The 24,264-nt window shown below is 43.2% G+C and overlaps 1 protein-coding gene across 2 annotated transcripts in view; it reads left to right on the plus strand.

Annotated features, from left to right (window-relative positions):
- Window positions 1-24,264, plus strand: part of LNX1 (ligand of numb-protein X 1) — a 115,866-nt gene that overhangs the window by 8,518 nt on the left and 83,084 nt on the right. For both annotated transcript variants that reach the window (XM_081020501.1, XM_081020504.1), the window contains exon 2: window positions 17,272-17,432. The gene's annotated coding sequence lies outside the window, so the exon portion shown is untranslated. The remainder of the gene's footprint in view (window positions 1-17,271; window positions 17,433-24,264) is intronic.

Genomic DNA, 24,264 nt, shown 5'->3' on the forward strand with positions numbered 1-24,264 from the left:
GCTCCTGGGAGTGACAGTGGCATGTACATTGGTGCTCAAACAATGTATTGGTTGTGTAATAAAACATGTGACAGCATTGATTCCTGGTTTAGGATGCTCCAGTTAGTCATAGAATCAGAATTGTAGAGCTGGGGTCACCTAGTCAAACCCCTTGCAATGCAGAAATGCCAACTAAAACATCCATGACAGATGACCTTCCAACCTCTGCTTAAAAACCTCCAATGAATGAGAGTCCACCGCCTTCTGAGGAAGTCCATTCCACTAACAAACAGCTCTTACTGTCAGAAAGTTCTTCCTGATGTTTAGTTGTCACTTATATTGACTTATACTGGTCAGCACCATTTCTTACTTAAATATATTTAGTTGTTTATTTGAAGCTTGTGGTTGTGATACCATCTTTTTTGGAAACAATGATCAGACAAACCTGAGATGAGGCTTTTGTTTCTAAAACTCTGATTCCATGGTGGCTCATTCAAGAAAAAAGTTGTATATGAAACTGAAAAAATAGCACAGTTTATACGTTGAAAATATGGCTCTGTGAATATTCCTACATTCAATAGGTGGGTTTAAAACCTTCGTGTCTGTTTTCTCTTCACAAACTCCTCCTTGATGTACTTCTAAACACCTTTTTAAAAACAAACTCAGAGCCCAGAAACGAGAGAAATTAAGTTGTTCTCAAGTCCCAAATGAAATCATTAGGATGAACTAACCACAACTCATTTCCCACTCATTTAAGTGGAGTTAAAAGCATTACTAGCATTCTCTGGATGTAGACTAGTGCATGTTAAGTGTTAAACAAGAGCAGGGGGCAGCAATTTTTTTCAGCAGGAGGCCAGTCCACTGTCCCTCAGACTTTGTGGGGGGCCGGACTATTTTTTTTGGGGGGGGGATGAATGAATTCCTATGCCCCACAAATAACCCAGAGATGCATTTTAAATAAAAGGGACACATTCTACTCATGTAAAAACACGCTGATTCCTGGACTGTCCGCGGGCCGGATTGAGAAGGCGATTGGGCTGGATCTGGCCCCCGGGCCTTAGTTTGCCTATCCATGAACAAGAGAATCTGTGTGTTTAAGAGCCTTTTTCTTTGCCTCACATTTTTGCAGACATACTGACCCAGAGAGAGAGAGAGAGAGAGAGAGAGAGAGAGAGAGAGCATGTTAGGTACTTTTTAATCTCAGGAAGATCTTTGAATAGTAAGACTTGCTAGAATTCGGTAAAGAGGCCTTAAACCTTCAGTCTTCCCCATGAAAGAAAACAAATTCCCTCTCCCATACAAACAACTAAAGAATTACCAAGTAATGTAATACATTTCCACATCAGCATTATACGTGGGCGCAAGATGGTTTAACAGAAGGGTCTGCAGATTCAGCAGGGTGAGATGGTGAGCTTGAAATATTATTTTTGGGATGTTCCCACATAATGAAACAAGAAAAAAAAGAGAGTTGTTTAACTTGGAATTGCTAAAAGTGTTGGGGGGGCGGGTTCAGTCACCAATCCTTAAAAAAAGAATCATTGTCATGCAAGGCTTTCACTACATTCCAATAGTTTAATGGCAGTCATTTGCATACCTTTGGGGAGGGGGTTAAAATATACAAATTGTTTCCCTGGATCAGACTGTGGCTGATCTAGTATGACACTCTGTTTCCAACAATCGCCAGCCAGATGACCCTAGAAGCTCACAAGCAGAGAACGCTGTTGAGAGTCACCCACTGTTGTGCTTCCCCAGCCTCTGGCATTAAAAGTCTGTTAGCTCTAAACATGCTGGTCCCATTTAAGCAGTCATGACTAATAGCTCTTCTTCAAGATCCACTGATTATCTTCTTCTAAAGTTCTGAGTCTCTTACTAGAAAGGAACCCATCAGTGACATGATAGATACAAGCACATTGAGTGGTTCCAACTTGGTGGCCTCACTTTCCTTAAAATGTTGTGATTTATATCTCTGTGAGAGCTAGAAAAAATTGCATTGAGACAAAGCCACAGACTGAGGTTGCAATCCTATGCATACTAATTTGGTAGCATGTCTTGGCTTATTTCCAAGCAAACAGACTTGGATTGTGCTGTAAATGCATACGATTGGGCCACTTGTCTCTGTGCTTATCAAATCCTTACGCTGACAATGTACTAAATTATCAGGTGCAAGGAGTCAGCAACATGGTGCTCTCATGAGCCTTCCCTGGCACCTACTGAACCCCCTCCCTCTCCTACTCTTCCCCACTGAAATTGGGCTTGAAAGAAGCCCTCTACTCTGGCCAATAGAATGGGTTGTGTTGTGCGTGTGTGTGGTAACCACAACAGTTTCTCCAGCGTGCAACTGTGCCCATGTGCTCAGGAACATCATCAACCCCCAATGTGCTTGAAGATCCTGTGGTTTTATTTCAAACTGGTCCTCAACTACCACATCTTAATTCCCATCCCTCTGTTGTTTTCCTCACTGACCAATTTAGGAACAAGTTCTTTGAGGGAAGGGTCCCATCTCTTTTACCTATGAAGCTCTGCAAAACGCCAGATCTACATATGATTTGCCGCCATCACATTGAACAGAAACAACAAAGAGTCTGTCAGCGCTTTAAAGACTAGCATGCATTGTGGTATAAATCTTCATGGACTCGAGCCCCCAGCACGTGAATAATCTCTGGAAGGAGTTGTGTGATGCTGGGGTGGGGCTAGAGGTATAATTCTGCATCCCCTTTCAACGTGCTTTGCCCCCCTGCATGAGTAACTCATGAAATAAGGTTATTATAAGTCAAAATTCGCATCTAGCTCTATTCAAACTGGTCACCTGGTGCTAAAGTTAGGTTAATGGCTTCCCTTGTCTGGGCTGAAAAACTAATTGTACAGAACTGATTTACAAAACTGTAAAAAGCTGGAGAAAATGGTATTGTCTTAAGACAACATAGTATATGTGTTCTACTTCTGGTCTGCAAGATAATAATCTCTCCATGAGTCACTATTTTTAAAAGGAAGTCTCCTGTTTGTCTTTTTACATGCCCCCTTAGGGATGTCCATTTTGTTTCTGCTGCAGAAGATAGATGGTTTTGGCCCTTCCTTGGTCACCCCTAGGATTGAACAAATATGAAGAATCAATGGCCTCTTTCATTCATTTTTATCTCTTAAAGACCAAGGCAACCTCTTGCAACCTTTGCAATTGCAGTTGTCTTTTCCATTGCCTATCTTCATAAACATGACAAATGATGCTTTGCTATGAGTAACTAGTCTTGTCCCAATAGATAAATCTGCTGCCAGAATGGTCTTTGCAGAAATGCTCCTGGAGGCAATGACTATTCTTTGAGAAAACTTTAAATTTAGGGTCTTTGCAACCCAGATTTAAAATGCAACATCAATGACAACCTTGGATGTATTTGAAGGAAGTGGGGACCAAAATGCAAGCGGAGGAAATAGGATTTCCTTAAATGGTTATATCAACTATGCACGTAAAGCCACAAAAGTTATTAGTTCATGCATTTGAGATAGCCTGCCTGCCCTCAAATACCTGTGTTAGTTATTTACTGTTTAAAGGAAAAAGTAACTACCTTACAAAAGCTTCTTTGCCTGGAGACAATTCTTACTCACCAGGTCAGTCACCCATTTACAAGCCTGAACAAATGTTCTTCAAACAAGCTTGACAATGGTTTTACCCAGTGCTATTTTTCTAGAAAAAGAGGTGCTGGAGCTCACTTCATTCTCTTAGAATGGCAATGGCGCCCACCTGAGAGGTTCTGGAACTGAGTTCTGGTGAATTCTGGCTGGGGAAAAAGCCCTGTTTTTTCCAAACCAACTTCATTGGTATAAGTCAGACTGAGTTCATTACCTAATGAAACAGCCAGCTTTGACGGATTAAATTGTAAGATAAGAAGTGCCAGGGCTGTGTTGCAAGTGACTGCAATTTCTCTGAACATGCTTAACAAATACTCTCTTCTCCTGCAAGGTGGCAGATATCAGAAAAAGAAAAGGGGAAAAAGTTTGGCTTACCACCTGAAATAAATGTTTAGCCCTGGAACTATAAGTAGGTGCTGTGGCTGAGTTTCTGCCTTAATTTAAATGCTGATTAAAAATATGTACTTCCTATAAGGAGGCAATGACAGGAGGCAGTGGAAGTGTTGGTAAATATACTGCTGAAAACTAGAGGTTACAATAATTTTGAATACTGCATACAGTCAATATCAAACTTCACTCCCCTTCCCCCAGAGTTTTCTGTTTCTCAACCCCGCCCCCCAAAAAACCCCAACCACCCACACTTAATATTCTGTGCCTGTTGAGCATGCTCAGTCCTCACTGGGCTGTAGGTTCCATCCCTTAAACTTTTAAATTTCTGCTTCTGCAAACTTTGGGGTTCTACCACGCATGCTGACACCGCCCTCTCATTTCTCAGTGGCCCCATTTTGGCTACAATTCTGTCATTAATCACCAGCTAAGTTTACTTTTAGTGGAAGTGATGGTTGCCATTGGTAGTGTTTATAACTGCGCACTAACAACAACAATTTTTGACCCACCAGTTAGGGCACCTTTTTAGCTGATCGATACAAAAATGATTAATCCAATTCTAATCAATTAAACCTTTAAGGCCTATATTTTGTGGTAGGAAAACAAAAACTTTTGCCAAGCGTGTCAAGACCTAGACAGACTCTTTTTTCATGCTTTATTCTAGCAGATAATGTAAGAAGTAATAGCAGATTCGAACAGGACAGAGCTTCTAGATTGCATTTCATTGGCACTATATCATGCACTAGCAAGCAGGAAAAAATAAGCACTTCATTTTTTTGCCATTATTGCTTGGCTGAAGTATTATTTCATTTTGGTTTAGGACTCATATGGCAAACAGAGAGTATCTCATTAGTCTCACTGCTTTACCACTGATGTATTTTGTCTGAGCTCTGAGAAACTGAGACCCATTCTCAAGTAAAGCCATACATGGGATTTTCCCATGATAACTGCATCCAAATGTACATCTGAGGATCCTTGTGAATGCCAGCCACAAGGGTGCACTCCGAAACTTAAGCCATAGAAGGGTCATATTATGTTTCGGTCTCACATGTGACATGTGATCAGGCAGAGCACTGGAATGATTCTGTCCTCCAGGACAATTGCGGCCTGTGGTTCTTGAAATGTAGGCTATCCTCTTTATTCCTACATATCCCAGTCCAGAAAACCCATTCCCAATTAGGGCATCCTGTTATACTATCCAATAATTGAATTATGTTGCCGAGATCAGAAAAGCCACTTCCAATCTCTTTCCTAAGTTTTCAGTGGGAGGAATACTATAAATAAAGGATATTTTCCTGTAAACTCCCTCCCCTACACCTCCACCCTGGTTTTCTTCTGGTAGTTGATCTAAAATTGTTTATATATAACTTTGATCATGATCCTACCTCCCATAGTCAGAGCACATCCACATCATGGCAGCAGTTCACACAGCTATAGTGTGGTGAGTGTATTTCCTTGAGGCAGCTCTTGCTAGCGATGGTTAGTTTCCTCAAGGGCGTAGTGTTTGGGTTTTTCACTTACTTATTTTTTGATTTCTAAAAATACAGACCACACACTGAAGCCTATCACATTTTCTCTTGTTTGCGAATACAGTGGAAGCTCAGTTTTCGTGCATCTCGGAAGCCAAATGTTTTGGAACCTGAACGCTGAAAACCTGGAAGTAATTGCTTCCGTTTTCGAACACGCCTCGGAAGTCGAACGGCTTTCTCAATTTTCACCATTGAAATTGCTGACAACCCTTTGCGCCTCAGTTGTCCAAAGGTCCGCAAGTCAAATGTTCTTCTGGAACGGTTTACGTTCGACAACTGAGGTTCCACTGTATAAGGAAAGCCCCTTTGGATTAGACCAAAGACCTATGCAGTCCAACGTCCTTTTTTTCTCACAGTGACCAACTAGATGCCTATGGGAAGGGCACAAACAGAACATGAACGCAAGAGTCCTGTTGCTCACATTCTTCAGCAGTTGGGATTCAGAGGCCTACTGCATGCACCTATCATGGCGGATACCCATTGGTAGCCTTACCCACCATGATTTTTTCTAATTCCCCTTTAAAGCGATCCAAATCAGTGGGCATCACTACAACTTGTGGTGGTCAATATATAATTTAACTATGTGCTGTGCGAAAAAGTCCTTTCTTTTGTCTGTCTGGACTCTCCCACCGTTCAGCTTCAGAGGGTGATGGTCCCTGGTTCTAGCGTTATGAGAAAGGAAGAAAAAGTTCTCTCAATCTACCTTTCCCCCGAAAAAACATGCATAATTGGATAAACCTCTGTATCTTGTCTCTTCTTACTCACTTCAACCCTCCTCCAAACAAAAAATGCCCCAGTCCCCAGATCGTATTCCTTGCCATCTTTCTCAGTTACATTGGAACCAGGGAGAAGGCTTTGCACACATATGTGAAAGAAACTTAAGAATGGAAATTGGCACACAATTCTACACTGCCCCCTGCCAGTAATGCTTAGATAAAATAAAGGTAAAGGGACCCCTGACCATTAGGTCCAGTCATGACAGACTCTGGGGTTGCGGCGCTCATCTCGCTTTATTGGCCAAGGGAGCCGGCGTACAGCTTCTGGGTCATGTGGCCAGCATGACTAGGCCGCTCCTGGCGAACCAGAGCAGCGCATGGAAATGCCGTTTACCTTCCCGCCGGAGCGGTACCTATTTATCTACTTGCACTTTGACGTGCTTTCAAACTGCTAGGTTGGCAGGAGCAGGGACTGAGCAACGGGAGCTCACCCTGTCGCGGGGATTCGAACCACCAACCTTCTGATCAGCAAGTCCTAGGCTCTGTGGTTTAACCCACAGCGCCACCCGCATCTTGGCAAATCCAAGGGCTGGCTCAAGAGAGTTTGAAGCCTAAGACAAAAAACCCAAAGAGCTCCATTTACTGTCTCTTGCACAGCTGCCATTCATTTCAATGGAGTTTGAGAATTATGGAGATAATACTAGCCTACTTTACAAGGTTTTGTGATGGTTAATACTGAGATAATGTACACAGAGAGCTTTGAACATATGAAACGCACCATATAAACGTTGAGTATTTCATGCTTTCAAGTCTCTCCAATAAAGGATCCCGGGTGGAGTTTGCCTATCAGGCCTTTTAGTACTTCAGGAAATAATGTGAGGAGAGAGCAGAGTATCTTCTTATAATGTCAAAAGAATTCTGTCTTGATACTTTGGTGGCCTAAAGTGAGTATGTATGGCCTAGATTTACAGATGGATGCATGCATGCATTTATGTACTTTTGAGATTTATATCCCATCACATGGCTTCAAAGGAGCTATAAGATGAACACAAACAGCGGGAGTCCACAAAGTTCTGCTTTCTGGGCATCATATAATTGTACATTTGGAAAAGTACATGTTAATTCCCCCAAATGTTTACATACATGCTTAGAAGTATGTTTTAAGCAGGAAACATTTTAACCATGTATTTATTATACATTACCCCCAAACCATTCTTGCAGTGCTTCGAGATGTTTTCCTTGGGTTACTTTCCCGATGTATTTTTTTGTTTTGTTTTGTTTACAGTTTGACATTCTCCTCCTCATTCTCGTCTCTTGTTTTTCTTAACTGTATCCTGTTGTAATATTCCCTTTGGAAGGCCTTTTCTAAGAGTATTTTTGTACAGATTTTGAAAGCTTCCTTCCTAGCTTTTGCATCCTCTCTTCAGATGTCTAAATTAGAGATAATGGTCCTTTGCTAAACTTCTCAGGAGATGAGGGGAAGGAGAGGACTTTATAGTCTCTTCTCCACACAGCTTGCTTAATTTGTAATGTGCATAAAACGCCGTGTGTTAGAAACAGTGCCTTACTGTTAGCTGTTAGCAAGGAAGAGACATCAACATTCAAGGCAAGCTTTTACGAATATGTCAGCATTTTCTAATCCATTTTTCCAATCTTCCATGGAGCTTTGGGAAAATGATGGAGACAGTATTTAAATGACAGTTCAAGGGTCTGTAAGAACTAAGAATCAAACTCAAAACAATTTAAATAGCTGCTGTTGAAACCAGAGGTGAGTTCCTTTAAATATGTACTAGATGAATCATTGTTATAATATGATGATGATGATGATGATTTATTATTTATACCCCGCCCATCTGGCTAGGTTTCCCCAGCCACTCTGGGCGGCTTCCAACAAAGCACTAAAATACAATAAGCTATTCAACGTTAAAAGCTTCCCTAAACAGGGCTGCCTTCAGATGTCTTCTAAAAATTTGGTAGTTATTTTTCTCTTTGACATCTGGTGGGAGGGCGTTCCACAGGGCGGGCGCCACTACTAAGAAGGCCCTCTGCCTGGTTCCCTGCAACCTCACTTCTCACAGTGAGGGAACCGCCAGAAGGCCCTTGGCACTGGACCTCAGTGTCCAGGCAGAACAATGGAGGTGGAGATGCTCCTTCAGGAATACTGGACCAAGGCCGTTTAGGGCTTTAAAGCAGTGCTTTTTTTCTGGAGGAAATTTTTCAAATGTTAAAAGTGTAGCACTCACTGTAACAACTTCATGGTGAGTACCGGCACCTGTTTTTCTTAAAAACAACAACTAAAACACTGGTTGTAAGCTTTACTTGCTTTGAAGAAAGTGTGTGGCCGGTACTGTCAATCAGCAGCATTCATTTGCCGCACTATTGCTCCTCCCCTCCCATTATTGTTGGTGCTGTCAATAATAGTCTCTTGTCAGAAGAATAAGGAGCAGCAGCAGCAACAACAACAACAACAACAACATATCATTATGCAGCCACAAGCATTCTTGGATGACACCGATTATTTAGATCCATTCCAATCTGGGTTCAGGCTTGGCCATGGGACAGAGTCAGCCTTGGTTGGCCTGATGAAGTTTAGCCTTCGCAGAGTTACAATTCCCAGCAACCCTTAACAAACTATATTGCCCATAATTCTTTGAGGAAAAGAACATGCTTCAAATGTGCTTTGATGGCACAGGGTGTTCACAGCCCTAGTCTCCTACCAACTTCATACAACATAACATCGATATCAGCCTACTGCACCGATATTTAGGCCAAGATTGGTGTACACCTCCCAGGAGCGCAGGCAGTGCTGGTGGCAAACAGATGCAGCAGAAAAGAGAACGATGCTGTATGTACTTTTGAACTACAGTGGTACCTCGGGTTACAGGTGCTTCAGGTTACAGACGCTTCAGGTTACAGACTCAGCTAACCCAGAAATAGTACCTCGGGTTAAGAACTTTGCTTCAGGATGAGAACAGAAATTGTGCTCTGGTGGCGCGGCAGCAGCGGGAAGCCCCATTAGCTAAAGTGGTGCTTCAGGTTAAGAACAGTTTCAGGTTTAGAACAGACCTCCAGAACGAATTAAGTTCTTAACCCGAGGTACCACTGTAGTTACTAATCTATACACATAACAGGAAAAATAACTGGCTTGTCAGAAGCTACATTCTGGCGCTACATTAGTTTCCCTTTGCTCAGGAACAATTGCAATTTGCTATGATCTATTCCTAGCAAATAATCTTTCTTCCCCACCATCCAACCCCAACACATTGTTTTCCAGTGGCCAGGATCCTTGGGTGTGTCCTGTGGGATTTTTTTTTTTTTTACTTTCAATCATTTTTTCAACAGCAAACTCCCAGGCCATATTAGAAACTGCTTTTGAAAGTCCTGTGGGTTTCAAATGTGCTCCACCATGTGATATGGGGTGTGTGTTGTGGTTTGAAAAATATAATCCCATAGTGCTCTTCGGCATGCATAACTAATTGCGCTGCTCTTTGGATGGCAGCCAGTGAATCGAAGCACAGTTGCATGCATGGTTGTATTCACCTCCCTTGAGTTAGAGGGCTATTAATACTGTGAACTTCGGGGAGAGAAAACGTAATTGTCTCTAGACTGGTTATGTAACATGCTTGCTTTTCAATTCACCTAATGAATGTGCTAGGAGCAGAGATTAATCCTTGAACTTTTTTATATATATACATGGCATGCTCTTCAAAGCTTTACATATTATCATCCAATGGCTAAAAGGAAATTGTAATGTTACACCTCACTAACATCTTGCGATGGGGAAAATGGGTGAAATATTCCAGTGCATTGTAACATTCCGTTTCTCAAAAAAAATTATTAGCTATTTGCCCACCTTCTCTGTTACCAAGTTTGTTCATTATTGTGGCTGTGAGGAGGTAAATAACCCTTCCCTGATCTTCTAATAATACTGTTGTTTTCATGTAACCAAGAAACAATGAGGGTCCAATGGCAAAATGTAACACATTTATTTATTTAATAAAATGTATACACAACTTGTTTGTAAGAAACCTCAAAGTAGTTTCCCCCACATGTTTGAGAATGGACTCTCATATTTATTAATCATTGGTTGTATAAATTACACACACCCAAAATTTACTGACATTGCATGACATTTCTAATAGGAATATTTATCTCTGACGTATAAGATTACATGAAATATGGGTGCAGTAAATTTCCCTTTCTTTTCACTAGGAAAATGGGGTGTGGAGCATTACTGCCTCAGTCTGCTTCTTGTCCATACTATGTTATTTCTATCTGTGCTGCAGGAAAAGCATATTGGGAATCAGGACTGGTCTATGGTGCTGACTTGAGTACATGTCAGAGCCTAAGCACCCTTCTGATTTTGCCCAATACAGAATAATTGTCATGGATGACCAGGATCTAGAATTCTCTGTCTTCTATTGGCGGTTGTGGTATTGTGTATAAATTCAATTCTTAATAAAGCAAGCTTAGGGAGCCTACAGTGTTGAAGAAGAAACTTTAGCAAGTGTTTGCAATTTCCTCCCCACCCCCCAAACTTATTATTTGGGCTGAAAACAAAGCAGAAGAAAAATCAGCCCAAAAGAAATAGCTTTATTTGGTGAAATGCGCCTTTGATCTCTGTGGGTTGCTGCTTTCTTCTTTTCCTTCAGCTGCTTTGTGGGGTTTCAAAACCTTACGTTCTCCAGCTGTGAATGTGTATTTTATCATACCAAGAACCTATAGTGCGATTCATGGGTTACTATAGCTAATCTCTAGAAACACTCTCGCTTTTAAGATTTAATAGGTTGTGTTTTTCTTATCGGAGGGGAAACACAGTTCCAAGACTGATACCACTGTGTCTTAAAATTATATTCATAGTTATGACCTATTCCTCCTCTCCCTTCTGCACACTAATTGGCTGAACAGCCTTGGACCCAAGTCTGGCTGGCTGCCATAATTCTTACAGGAAGCCTCCAGGCTACCTCACTGCAAGGCCAAGTTTAAATTTGCCTATATCTTGAGGGAGAAAGTACAATTGTTAGCTGATAATTCACTGCATTCCGAGTTGCAGAAATCTGAAACAGGCTCTTTTTACTTCAGGAAATCGCTGGCAATGATCTGAAAACAGGGCCATTGATTGTTTGGTGCCTCTGCTGGGCAGCATAGTTGGTTATTCCAACTCTGTTTCACAGCATAAAATCACACCTTGGCCACAGTGTTAATGAGCTATATAATATGTTCATTCAGTTGGGTATAAGTCTCACTGTCCATAGTAATGAACTGGGTGATTCAATGAGAGGCCTGTGGGCCGCATGTGGCCCTCGAGGCCTTTTTTAGTAGCCATTGGCAACATTTGACATTGTACTGCATTCCCAAAACTGGGTAAGCAAGGTACTGGGCTTTGGGAAGGAGGCATGAGGGCTCCGACAGGGTCCTAGATTCCTCTTGCCTCCTTCCCAAAGCCAAGTTAGTGCTTTCCCAGCTTTGGGAAGGAAGTAGGAGGGCTCTAGGACCCTGTGTCCTGAACCCTTGGCCTACCAGGCAGCAAATCAGTATGTTAAGCCCCCAGTTGAGGATCAATCCACTTGTCAAAAGTCCAAACAGAAGCACAGGAGCATCCAAACTGAGGCCCATCAACGTGGGCAGTTGAGCAGACACAGCACCTCAGCTCTGCTTCCCTTTTGTTCCTTGCATGCTGATTGCAGCACCTGGGCTGGATGAGGCATGTGGGCCTCACCTGTTCCAAGCCAACTCCAGCTGAGGAATCACACCCCTCCTCCCAGAGCTAGCGAGCCCCACCTGGTCAGCTAAGGAGCTGGGCTGTGGGTCCTTGCCTGCCTCAGCTTCCTGGAGCACCTCTCCTGCTGCTGCCTGCGCCTCAGAGCTCACCATGTTTGGGGAGACAGACTCTGGCTCTGGAGATGGGTCCTGCTGCTCTGGTTCCTGTGTACTGACCCCCATCCCTTCATCATCCTCCATCACCCTGTGAGTACCAAACTCTCCTTCCCCATCCCTAGCTTGCCCCAGCGTGTCTCAGTCCAGGCTACACCCCTCGCCAGTTTTCTCTGCCTCATCCCCATTGTCCTGCCAGTTCACGACACCCTGCCAGAGCCTTGTGCCTCCTTCTCACAGCCCCTGTCTGGCCAGCTTTGGCACCCCACTACCACCACACAACAAGGCAGTGTGCAGCCTGCAGGTTCTGTGTTGAAGTACTCTTGCAGTCCACTTGGTATGAAAAGTTGGACAGCCCTGGTAAAGAATATAGGACTCTGCCGTAGGCTAGCCCTTCGGTCCACCTAATTCTCCAGCGTTTCAAACAGAGGTCTTTGCCAGCTCTACCTGGAGATGCTAGGGATTGAGTCTGGGATCTCCTGCATGCAAAGCACACATTCTCCCTCTCATTTAGCAGGATTTATAGCTCAGAAAAATTGCAGGCTCGAGCTGTAATTCTTTCAAGGACTGCAGTCTTTCTCTGAGAGGAGGTGATCCTCCAGGTCCTAAGGCCAATTCATACCATGTGGAGATTGAGTGTGGAGCAGTCTTCTTTTGCAAGAACGTTATTACACATTGCATGTAGAAGGTTGCTTCCTTGCTCCCCACATTAACCTCAACCCCACTGTTAAAATCTGCCACCCAAAGAAGCTCTGGTTCAGGTGATGCATTTTAATATGGAGCAGATAAGAAGTCTATATTGTGGCCACTGCAGATTTGAAATCTGGTCAACTCAGGGTAGAAGGAGGATCCTTTTTGTAGATTACAGGTGGGGAGCAGGAAGCAAATGAGTTGGGGAAAGAAGTAAATATCCAGTTTTGAACCTCCCAGGTCCTTCATTGGGGAGCTTCTATTACAAGTTCAATATTTTGTTAATACTGTTTCCTCTTTTCTTCTACTGGCAGGTCTGAAATATTTTGGATATTTCTTCTTTTCCTGCCCCTTTGCTTCCTGGTCCCTTTCCCCATTTTCTAGGGGGTTCCCCCTTCTTGCTGTACCTTTTTTTGGTAGAAAAAGGATTGGAACTCGGTGCAGGTTGTATTTCTAACGGGAATGCTAGAGCCACGCAATCCTAGATTTGGCTTCTTGCTTGAAAACAGCATGTGAACATCAGTTCTCCTCTCTTTTGCCAGCTCCTGGCCATACATACTCCTATTTTCATTTCCTCCTTTCTTCCAGTTTCCCCCCTCTATCCATTCCACCCATCTGCTGCTTTCTAAAGTCTCTCCTTTCCTCTTTGCTACTTTTAATCTTCCTTTCCAAGGGCCTTCTTCCTGTCCTGCCCCACCCCTCTCTAACAATCGGTCAGTCTGGAGAGTCACTTCATCACAATGGCAAAAATACTTCAGTTCATGAAATAATTTCTATTTCAACACTTTTGGATTACCTCTGTTTTCAGCTTTTTTGTGCTGCATCTACTAGCCTTCATTTTGCTGTCTGTGTTTTACTGAATGTACTGGAAGAATAAATGATGGCGCAAACCCAGTGTGGGGAGTAAATTTATACCACACTGCAGTTTTAAAGTATACGGATCTTTATCAGCAGTACATCTCAACAAATTCAGATGGAACGTGCCATTATTTGTTATGAGAGCAAACCATTCTGTGGTAAGCCACACAAGGATGTGTTAAAGACCTGCAGAAATGCAGGCAGTAAACTCCTAAATCGTGGGGCATAATTTCAGCAACAGGGCCCTTGTCTGTTTTGAGACCAGCATACGATGTTGCTCTCCTTTCAGTCAAACAGGCTGCCTCTCAGTTTGGAGATTAAAAAGCGCAACACCCAGATTTAGCATTTTTTCAATCATAAGCATCAAGCAGCTTTTAATGAATCCAATGTAGCAATGCAGTTTGTCTGTTTAATAACATAGCACCAGACACTTAGTTCTCAGTAATCAAACTGGGTGGCTGTAGAGGCAGACTGCTTGGGAGACAGTGGAAAGGAGGAAATACCACAGGCTCTCTGACTGCAGTTCAACACTCAAACATGTTCTTAGTTAACCCTAGTAGATGAAAATAGGGATGTCCTAAGTAAAAGTGGATGGGACGCGGGTGGTGCTGTGGTCTAAACCACAGAGCCAGGGCTTGCTGATCGGAAGGTTGGCGGTTTGAATCTCCGTGACGGGGTGAGCTCCCGTTGCTTGGTCCCTGCTCCTGCCAACCTAGCAGTTCGAAAGCACATCAAAGTGCAAGTAGATAAATAGGTACCGCTCCGGCGGGAAGGTAAATGGCGTTTCTGTGCTCTGCTCTGGTTTGCCAGAAGCGGCTTAGTCATGCTGGCCACATGACCCGGAAGCTGTGCATCGGCTCCCTCGGCCAGTAAAGTGAGATGAGCGCTGCAACCCCAGAGTCATCTGTGACTGGACTTAATGGTCAGGGGTCCCTTTACCTTTAAGTAAAAGTGGGCCATTATGGGATCAAACCTTCTGTAAATCTGGGACTGTCGCTGGAAAATAAGGACACTTGGAGGGTTTGGTATTGAAATAAGGATTTGTGTTTTTATTTAAAGAGACTAAAAGCACAAGCACGAAAGAGACAGCAGCTTTCGTTACAGCAGTATGCAGAGGCTGTTCAAATTAATACAAAATCCAATCAAAATGGGTGTGTCCAACTCTGGACTAGCAAAACTGATAATGAAAAGAGCAAGATCCTCTGCACATACAGAGGTACAATTACTCTCTGCAGTGAGCCAGCCACTCCCAGGATTTGATGAGTCCCAAGTTCCACATTGTATGGAACTAGTTTGCGTTGCACATGGTACAATGACTCACCTACTTCTGTGTTCTGCATTGTTTGACCTTTTAGCCTCACTTTGTAGAAAACTTCTCTTCTTTCTTCTTATGTTCAGGGTATACACCTGCCCACTGAGGTGAGTATTTCGTGCATCTGATAGAGTGGCCCATGAAAGCTCAGGCCAAGAGAATTTCCTCTCTAATGTGCTACCAGACACTTGATTGTTTTTAGTCCAACAGGCCAGGACGGCCGTCCCTTCTGGAAATCTTCAAAAATGGCTTCTTTTGCTTTGGAAAGAAACTGTACTTCCCAACAATCAGTAAGGCAGTTGGAAGGGTTGTCTTGTTTGTGATTCACATAGTTGGTGGACCAGTATTTCCTCCCGCAGCAAGTTGCCTTTCAGAACAAAAGAGGGATTTTTGTTTCAGTAAAGTGCCAATTGTGTGAAACCTGCTCAAAAGCTGCTCTGCTTCTTAGACACTCAAAATTCTGGCATGTTCTCTGCTGGCACCTCTCTACAGCAGATTTGTTTTTCTTTGTGTTAACTCAGATTGCATGTTCATATCTATCTTTTCCATACAGCAGAAATGTTACGGCTGCTGGGCGGTGTTTTCCCCTTATGAGGTATTCTGCCCTTTTCCCCTTATGGGGTATCCAAGAGCCCGTATAGTCTCCTTACGTGGGTTCCCTATTGGTAGGAGAAAATAACAGAGGCCAATCAGAGAATATTGAGAAGCAAAGCAGCTAGTAAGCCTGATCTTTATTGATCTATTGCAACAGGGTGCTCCCCTCACACGCAGGAAAGGAGGAGGACCCTGAACAAAGGTGTGCCCACCCTTATATAGACATTTTAAATTCCCTGCCCTGGAGCTCAAGACCACCCCTCCATACATCATACAAACATCACAGAAGGGGTGTAACCCAAGACCACCCCCCACAAACATCATACCTACATCACAGAAAAGGTGGTCTACAACAGAAATTTGAATGTTGTTGTTTTTCCTGTCTGCCAGGTTATCTGATAATGCCTTAACTGATTGCCTTTTCTGGTAGTCTGTCACCCTTTGAATGGTGATTACTAAATTCCTGTAACAAGGAAGGTTTTTTTCACCTCCTCTCTCTTTGCAGAGAAACATTTGGTCAGCTTGGGAGTCAAAATGGTTTCAGGACTGTCTTTCTGTGCTGCTTCAGACATGTGGTTTATATATTTATGTATGTGTTTGCTTGGTACATTTATGAACATTTAATATATATCTAAGACCTTAAAATTCTTATTACAGAGACCATCTTTGGTTAAGCTGGTGGCTTGCTAATAGTCGGGGTGGTTGACTGACATTCCCTTAGTAGCAGCCAGTGTCTGAGGATGTTTTATTTAATGGCCGTTCTACGTGCCGGCTGGGATCTGAAATCAGTTTTCTGTTAGTGAGTGGGTGTAGTAGAAGTGAAGGCAGTTTGAATTTGGACACAGAGGCCCCTTTTGTATGTCATGGTAAACCATTGTTATTGCCTTACTGTGGGGTAGCCAATATGGTTCAGATGTTATTAGACGACAACTCCCATCAACCCCATTTTGGGGTTGTTTGTTTGTTTTTACTTAACTCTTCTTGTATGCAGGGGAATCAAAACATGGTTCATTTTTTCTCAAGCAAACCACAACAATTAAGCCAAGAACAAACGAGAACAAAAGATTGCGGCTTGTTGGAAGTAAAATAAAACACAAATCCAAGTTTGGACATAAGAGCACGCCAGAAATGGTGGTTTGTTTCCCCTGCACAATACCAGGGAGGAGCAAAGTAGCAAAGATTGGTGCAACATTTAACTATGGTTTATTATGATGTTCAAACATATTTAAACAAAATGATAAGTAGTGTGTTGATTGTGAATGAATGACCCTGGATGAGCCTCAGGCTCACACTCCCCCCCTCCTTTTCCTCCTGTGTCAAAACTGGGAGCAATTTTGTAGCTTTCGCTTCTGTTTTTAACTGAGTTCAGTATTATGTCTAAACCTGTGGTTAGTCTTAATTACGATTTACTAAATCTGTAGCATATTTTCATAATAATTTGCTACTGAAGGATAAAAGGTGAGAGCAGAAGAGACGTGAGCATCCTGAAAGGAAGGAAATCTTACTGCACATGACATGCCTGTTATCTGAACTTCGTATGCAGGCAGGCACATGTAGTTTACTTGTTTCTGGGTAGATGACAGGTTGGGTGCGGCTCACTGTTGCTTTAAATCTCTCAGGTGCACACGGCAAAGTTTGTCTTTCCAGCCGTCTGTGATGTCATGCATTTCCTTGTGTGGGCCAGCCAATTAAAAAAGTTTTCTTCCTGCAGGTATCAGATTGGGAGCTCGAATGCCTTGTTGTCGAATGCCTTGTTGTCGGGCTAGACATCTGTTGAAGAAGGCTGCTTTCTTTTCTTTTCTTCTGGTCGGGATGTACCTTATGACCCTGCAAATGAATTGAGAATCTAGTTGCATACACTGGTAACGAAAGGTGAGTTGAGTTACGCTGTTTTGCTCTAAACTTTCATTCTCGCTTACGGGCTCCAGGCTATTATTAAAGAAGCAAATCGTAACCTGTCAGAGGAACTAATTGTAGGGAACAAATATTTGCATGCTTTTAAAAGAGCTGGATAATGTGCTTGCTTTTATAGTTTTGAAGTGAAATTTCTGCTTCAGTCTTCCACTGTGGCTTTTATTGTGAGAAAGGCCTCTGTGAGGCTCCGTGTAACATTGTGTTGGAAGGTTTAATTCACTGAAGCTGCAAACCTGTGCATGCTGACTGGAGAGTAAGTCCCATTGATTTACTGTCAGGTAAAAATGCAGAGTCATACTATAAGGAGACTGCAATCTTCACATTGATTACTCTGTAGAACCAACATACTTGAGAAGCGTTTTAAGGATTGCAGTTTAAATGCAGCTGGATTATAGTTTCTGTATGGATTATTTTAAATCCCTCATTTTTCCCCTAAATGCTAATTAAACAACATCCTTCTTAACATCAGTTGTAATTGCTTTGTTTTATATCCCTTGGCTGGCAAAACCCTGGGTTTATATGGTGAAATCTCACCAGAACCACACTGAAACCTCTCTCACAAAATCTCCTGTCGTTAAAGTCTTCCCGTATATAGTTTCTTGTTACTGCTAACATGTTTGGCTTTGTTAAAAAAGGACAAGGATAGACCTGCCCCTGCACAGAATTTGCCCCAGATTGCAAAGGAGTAGACTGCATAAAAATCTGTAACGCTCTGTGTGTGTTTTCAGAAGTCAGTCCTGCTGCGATCAACAAGGTCTACATGTTTAGGTTAACAGCTGATGGAAGCTATTTGCTGTTTGGTTTCGAACACAGGTTTATGTGGTGTGCTGGATACAGCCAGCTGATGTTCTAGTGTGATCAAAGCAGCTTTTAACTCTGCACACCCTGTGACCCAGGAAGCTGAATGCAGCCATATATGGTGGCCTGACAGGGTCACAATTTATCTCCTGTTTTTGTTGGTTGCCTGGGACTGCAGGGACAAAAGGACTGGGCAGAGAAGAACTTGGAGATGCACCTGGAGACACCAAAACATGCCAGTTGGTAGAGTCTGTGCAGTTTGGTAGAGCACGAGTTGTGCAGCAAAACAGATCTGAAAAGTTAGTTTCCCCATTTGTTATGGGATTGTGTAAGGCATTTGCAGATACTTTATGTACATGAGGTGTACATAACTCTGTCCTTTCCCAAAATTTGAAATGGACAAATCTTTTCATGTTCCTATACTTGTAAGAAGCACTTTAAGAATTTGTTTTGTCAAATATAGTACATGCAAATACAGTGCATGCATTTGTTTTCTAAAGGCTCCAATTTAATGGGGGGTGGGGAGGAATCAGAATTAAGGATTAATGTTTATACAGTCATATCTTGGAAGCGAGTGGCGCTGTGGGTTAAACCACAGAGCCTAGGACTTGCCGATCAGAAGGTTGGCGGTTCGAATCCCCGTAACGGGGTGAGCTCCCGTTGTTCGGTCCCTGCTCCTGCCAACCTAGCAGTTGGAAAGCACGTCAAACTGCAAGTAGATGGCGGGAAGGTAAACGGCGTTTCCGTGCGCTGCTCTGGTTCACCAGATGCAGCTTAGTCATGCCGGCCATATGACCCGGAAGCTGTACGCCGGCTCCCTCGGCCAATAAAGCGAGATGAGCGCCGCACCCCAGAGTCGGCCACGACTGGACCTAATGGTCAGGGGTCCCTTTATCTTGGAAGCCGAACGGAAGCTGTTCCAGAAGTCAGTTTGGCAATCAAGGCACGGATTCCAATTGGCTGCAGGAGCTTCAGGCACATAATTGGAAACTGCGTCGGACATTCAGCTTCCAAAGAACGTTCACAAACTGGAACACTCACTTCTGGGTTTGCGGCATTCGGGAGCCAAAACGTTCGACTCACAAGGCGTTTGACTTCCGATGTACGACTGTAGTAGGAAGCACAACTTTATGGGATTTTCCTGTTAAATCTTGTGCGGCTTCATAGACCCCCTTAATCCTGCACTCTTCCTTTCAACTTGAGACACAGTGTGGTATTATGGTTGTTATGTCAGATTAGGACCCGGGAGACTAGAGTTCAAATCCTCACTTGACCAGGATACTCACTGGGGGAGCTCAGGCCAGTCACTGCCTCTCAGCCTAACCAACCTCTCAGGGTTGTTGTGTGGATTACATGATGGGGGGGAGAATGATGTGCACCACCTTGACATCCTTTGGAGAAAAAGGTGGGATTTAAATGCAATCAATCAATCAATCAATCAATCAGTATCCACTTAAATGGAAGTAGGCATAATAATGATAATAAGAAAGTAATGGCAATTGGCTAACCTCTTACACAGGCATAGACAAACTTGGCCCTCCCGATGTTTTGTGACTACCACTCCCATCATGCCTAGCTAACAGGACCAGTGGTCAGGGATGGTGGGAATTGTAGTCCCCAAGTTTGCCTATGCCTGCTCTTACCAGTTGCATCTGCATCAAAGTAACTATTGAGTTATTCAATGAATTTTCATCATGTTGAACTATGTAATGGTATTAAAGGTAAAGGGACTCCTGACCATTAGGTCCAGTTGTGGCCGACTCTGGAGTTGCGGCGCTCATCTCGCTTTATTGGCCAAGGGAGCCAGCGTACAGCTTCCGGGTCATGTGGCCAGCATGACTAAGCCACTTCTGGCGAACCAGAGCAGCGCACAGAAACGCCGTTTACCTTCCCACCGGGAGTACCTATTTATCTACTTGCACTTTGACGTGCTTTCGAACTGCTAGGTTGACAGGAGCTGGGACCGAGCAATGGGAGCTCACCCCGTCACAGGGATTTGAACCGCCGACCTTCTGATCGGCAAGTCCTAGGCTCTGTGGTTTAACCCACAGTGCCACTGCAGTCATCGTTGTTGTTGTTTAGTCGTTTAGTCGTGTCCACTCTTCATGACCCCATGGACCAGAGCACGCCAGGCACTTCTGTCTTCCACTGTCTCCCGCAGTTTGGTCAGACTCAGTTCATTTTGCTCTTAGGTTTGTTCTTCCAGCGTCTTTGGTACTTTCTGGAGGGTTTTTCTGGACTTCTGGGTCTGGGCGTTAACGGCTGCAGGCCTTTATTAGATATATAGCCCAGAGCTGAGAAAAGGAATGTTCCTGGCTCTGAATACTGCATGTCTATTGGAGAAGAAAATGGATATGCTATGTGAGAACTCAGCAAAAGGTTCCAGTGGCTCCCAATAGAATAGCATTTTTGGTGAGAAATGCATATAAAATACACAGGCAGGATAAGAGATTTGATTCACTCTATTGGCTTGGAAAATGTATTGTTGTGCAGAATGTAACATCACCTAATAAATCAAGGATCTTTTTTTCCCATGTAAGAAAGAAAAGGAAAAAAAACTTTCCAAACTGACTAGCATTCACACTGCTTGTGCATGTCCAGTTTGACACTTCAAATGTCCAGTTTGAAACGAAACTCCCCAAATACATATTTTTAAAAGAAAACTCTGACATTCCCCCCACATCAAGAACATTAATTTCTAAAGTGCAACTTTTGTATGGAAGAGCACATATAACTTTGTTTTCAGTATTTTAAAGGAGAATAGCCCATTACTGGTCCATCTAGCCTTGATATGTTTTATAGACATAGCCTTATGAATAGCCAGTGCCTGCTTCTTGGGATATCTGTATACACTGCTTTTTTTCTGGAGGTGATGTAGGGGGAGGCATACCCCTAAACATTTTGTGAATCTATGTTTGGCCTCATTGAAGGGCAACATTTCAATATGAGTAGGAAAATGAGAGTACCCCTAAACATTTTTAAAGAAAAAAAGCACTGTATACCTGAAGGAGCGTCTCCACCCCCATCATTCAGCCTGGACACTGAGGTCCAGCTCTGAGAACCTTCCGGCAGTTCCCTCACTGTGAAAAGTGAAGTTACAGTGAACCAGGCAGAGGGCCTTCTTAGTAATTGCTCCCGCCCTGTGGAACATCCTCCCATCAGATATCAAGGAGATAAATAATTATATGACCTTCCGTAGACATCTGCAGGCAGCCCTGTATCGGGATTCTTTTAATGTGTGGTGCCCTGTTGTGGTGGTGGTGGTGGTGTTGTTAATGTGTGATATTCAGTTGTTGTTGTTGTTGTTGTTGTTGTTGTTGTTGTTGTGTTTTTATATATCCTGTTAGAAGCTACCCAAAGCTACTGGGGCAACCCAGTCAGATAGGCTGGGTACAAAAAGTAAAGCATTATTATTATTATTATTATTATTATTATTATTATTAAATAATAATATAAACCAATCAACCGTGTAACAAGCAGTGTCCACATTTTGAACTCATTAGACAGGTAAAATGAAATTAGACACATGTCCGGCCATTTATTCAAAACCATGGGAGAAAACAATTCATATATCCCGAAGCAGGGTCTGACTGATGAGAATTCTCAAGTCACCCTGAAGTCAACCCTCAAGGATAGGTGTTTGCTTGATCTCAGTGCCTAGAGAGGAGGAGCTGCTGTTGCGCTGTGGACTTTTGTTTTCACACTAGGTTAATTTCTCCTGGCAATTGAGAAGAGAGGGAAATTAACTGAGCCAAGCTTTCCTCGAGTGACAGATGACTGGAGGGCACCCTCAGAATTCCAAACAGGCAGAGTTTGACAACCTCTGACATGGTGAGTGTTAAATGTAGCCAAATTTTAAGAGTTGGACTATATATAGGAGTAATTGGGTGGAAATTGCTCAGGAAAAAAGGTTTTAAAAAATTGCTCAGAACAGCCTCCATGACTCGTGACTGTTGCACATGACAGACAAAACACACACACAGTGGGCATTGGCATGTGGGTTGTTCCCACTGTGTCAAGAGTCTTTCATACCACTTCAAGATGTTAAATGGCAGTGACTGGTTGTGGGTTGACACGAAGCTGTTTACATAAATGGAATTGGTCTACTTAGCTACTTGCTCTCCATGTGTACAAGGCATATTCATGTGTCAGTTTGTAATGTGTCACCCACTTAGACCTCTAGTTTTCAAGTTCAGGTATGAGGTACTCTCAGGTAGCTCAGGCATTTAGTCAGTGGCTATGTGAGGACAATCCTGTCATGGCAGCCACCCATCCTGCAAACCTATTTGCAGACTTTCTTCACATAACTCCTCCCCACAACGTTCCACATGTTCCCACTCACCGTGCAGGCCAACCAGCGTGCATTGTTTTCTGACACTGGTTGTGATATCATGTAAATATATCTTTATCCATCCAAGCCCTTGCCTCTCCTTCCCCCGCCAGTCTTTCTGTTTATTATAATCAGACTTGGCTGAAATATTGAAATTCTCTGTGCAGTGTGTGCACGTGTAAGCCTGTGCGAGACGGTGCTATTCATATCCGATGCCACCACCGCCATCTTGGATGCTTTGCCATGTGACCTAAGTATGAGGATATCTGAAGTGGTGAGAGCAGATACCATCTTTGGTTTGCACAGGAACACTTGATATGCCCTTGTGCTTGTGAATATGAAATGTAGCTGTGATGAAATGGTTGGCTTGACGAAAGCCAATAGGAAAGCAGAGATACCGAGGATAGTTTGGTGGAATAAAGGCTGCGTGATTCAATCTATTTCTAGAGTAGCTAAGGGATGGCAGGAGGTGAGTTTTCCATGCAGAAGAAGAAGAAGAAGAGAAGAGTTTGGATTTGATGTCCCGCTTTATCACTACCCTAAGGAGTCTCAAAGCGGCTAACAATCTCCTTTCCCTTCCTCCCCCACAACAAACACACTGTGAGGTGAGTGGGGCTGAGAGACTTCAAAGAAGTGTGACTGGCCCAAGGTCACCCAGCAGCTGCATGTGGAGGAGCGGAGATGCGAACCCGGTTCCCCAGATTACAAGACTACTGCACTTAACCACTACACCACACTGGCTTTGGATTCTTTCTCCACGCAGGGCTAGGAAAACCTAAACCTAAAAAGTCAGTGCCCAAGAAAGAGAATAGGGAACTAGATGGGTCAGTGGTCTGACTCAGTATCAGGCAGTTTCCTATGTTCCTGTGTTCCTAAACAGGCTTCAGTTCTAGCACAAGACTCATTCAGGAATATGTGATTATGGGCAAGTCATCCAAACACACTCCATGTCATCTAACCAGTGAGATGAGTTCATGCGTGGAAGCATGAGGCTTCTTTTAATAATGTCCGAATACTTGGAAGCCCCATAGATTAAAGGAACCGCATGAGCACACAGCATAATTAAAACATAATATGCTAAGTGCAGTGGAGTTAATGCACCTAGTTAACTATCACATGTGCTGAAATTATGTAACTGACCGATTTGAATACTATCTTACAAGTGTTCTGTGGTATGTCTCAAAATTGCCTGCAGCTTCTTGGTTGATAACCCACTGGACTTGTTGGACAAGAGTTGGCCTTAAAGCTAAGTGGCAAGTACAAGAAAATCTTTAGAAAGTGAACTGCAGTTGCAGTCCTTGGATGGAATCCAACACTCTGCAATTGGACTTTGGCTCACACGGTAATTCAGCTTTCGCTCCACCCCTTGCAGCTACTTGCACCCTTCAGAAAAATCTGCTCTGGAAGGTCCCCCAGTCCCCCAGAGCAGATTTTGAGGTGCAAAGAGGATTTTGAGACAGAGGAAGGTGGAGGAGCAGAAGTCTGTTCTGCTAGGGTACAGACAATGTTGGATACAATCCCTGGGACCTGTGAGTGGCCCTGGAACATCTTATAAGGAAAGGTGGTGCATGTACTTTAGAAATAAAATGAAGAAATGTGCATGCATCTGAAAAACACATGCACATGAGCAAGTGGGAGGGGCTGAAACGCAATGTGCATTTA

Source organism: Podarcis pityusensis, assembly GCF_964106645.2.
Source record: "Podarcis pityusensis genome assembly, chromosome: 9".
Classification (NCBI taxonomy): Eukaryota; Metazoa; Chordata; class Lepidosauria; order Squamata; family Lacertidae; genus Podarcis; species Podarcis pityusensis.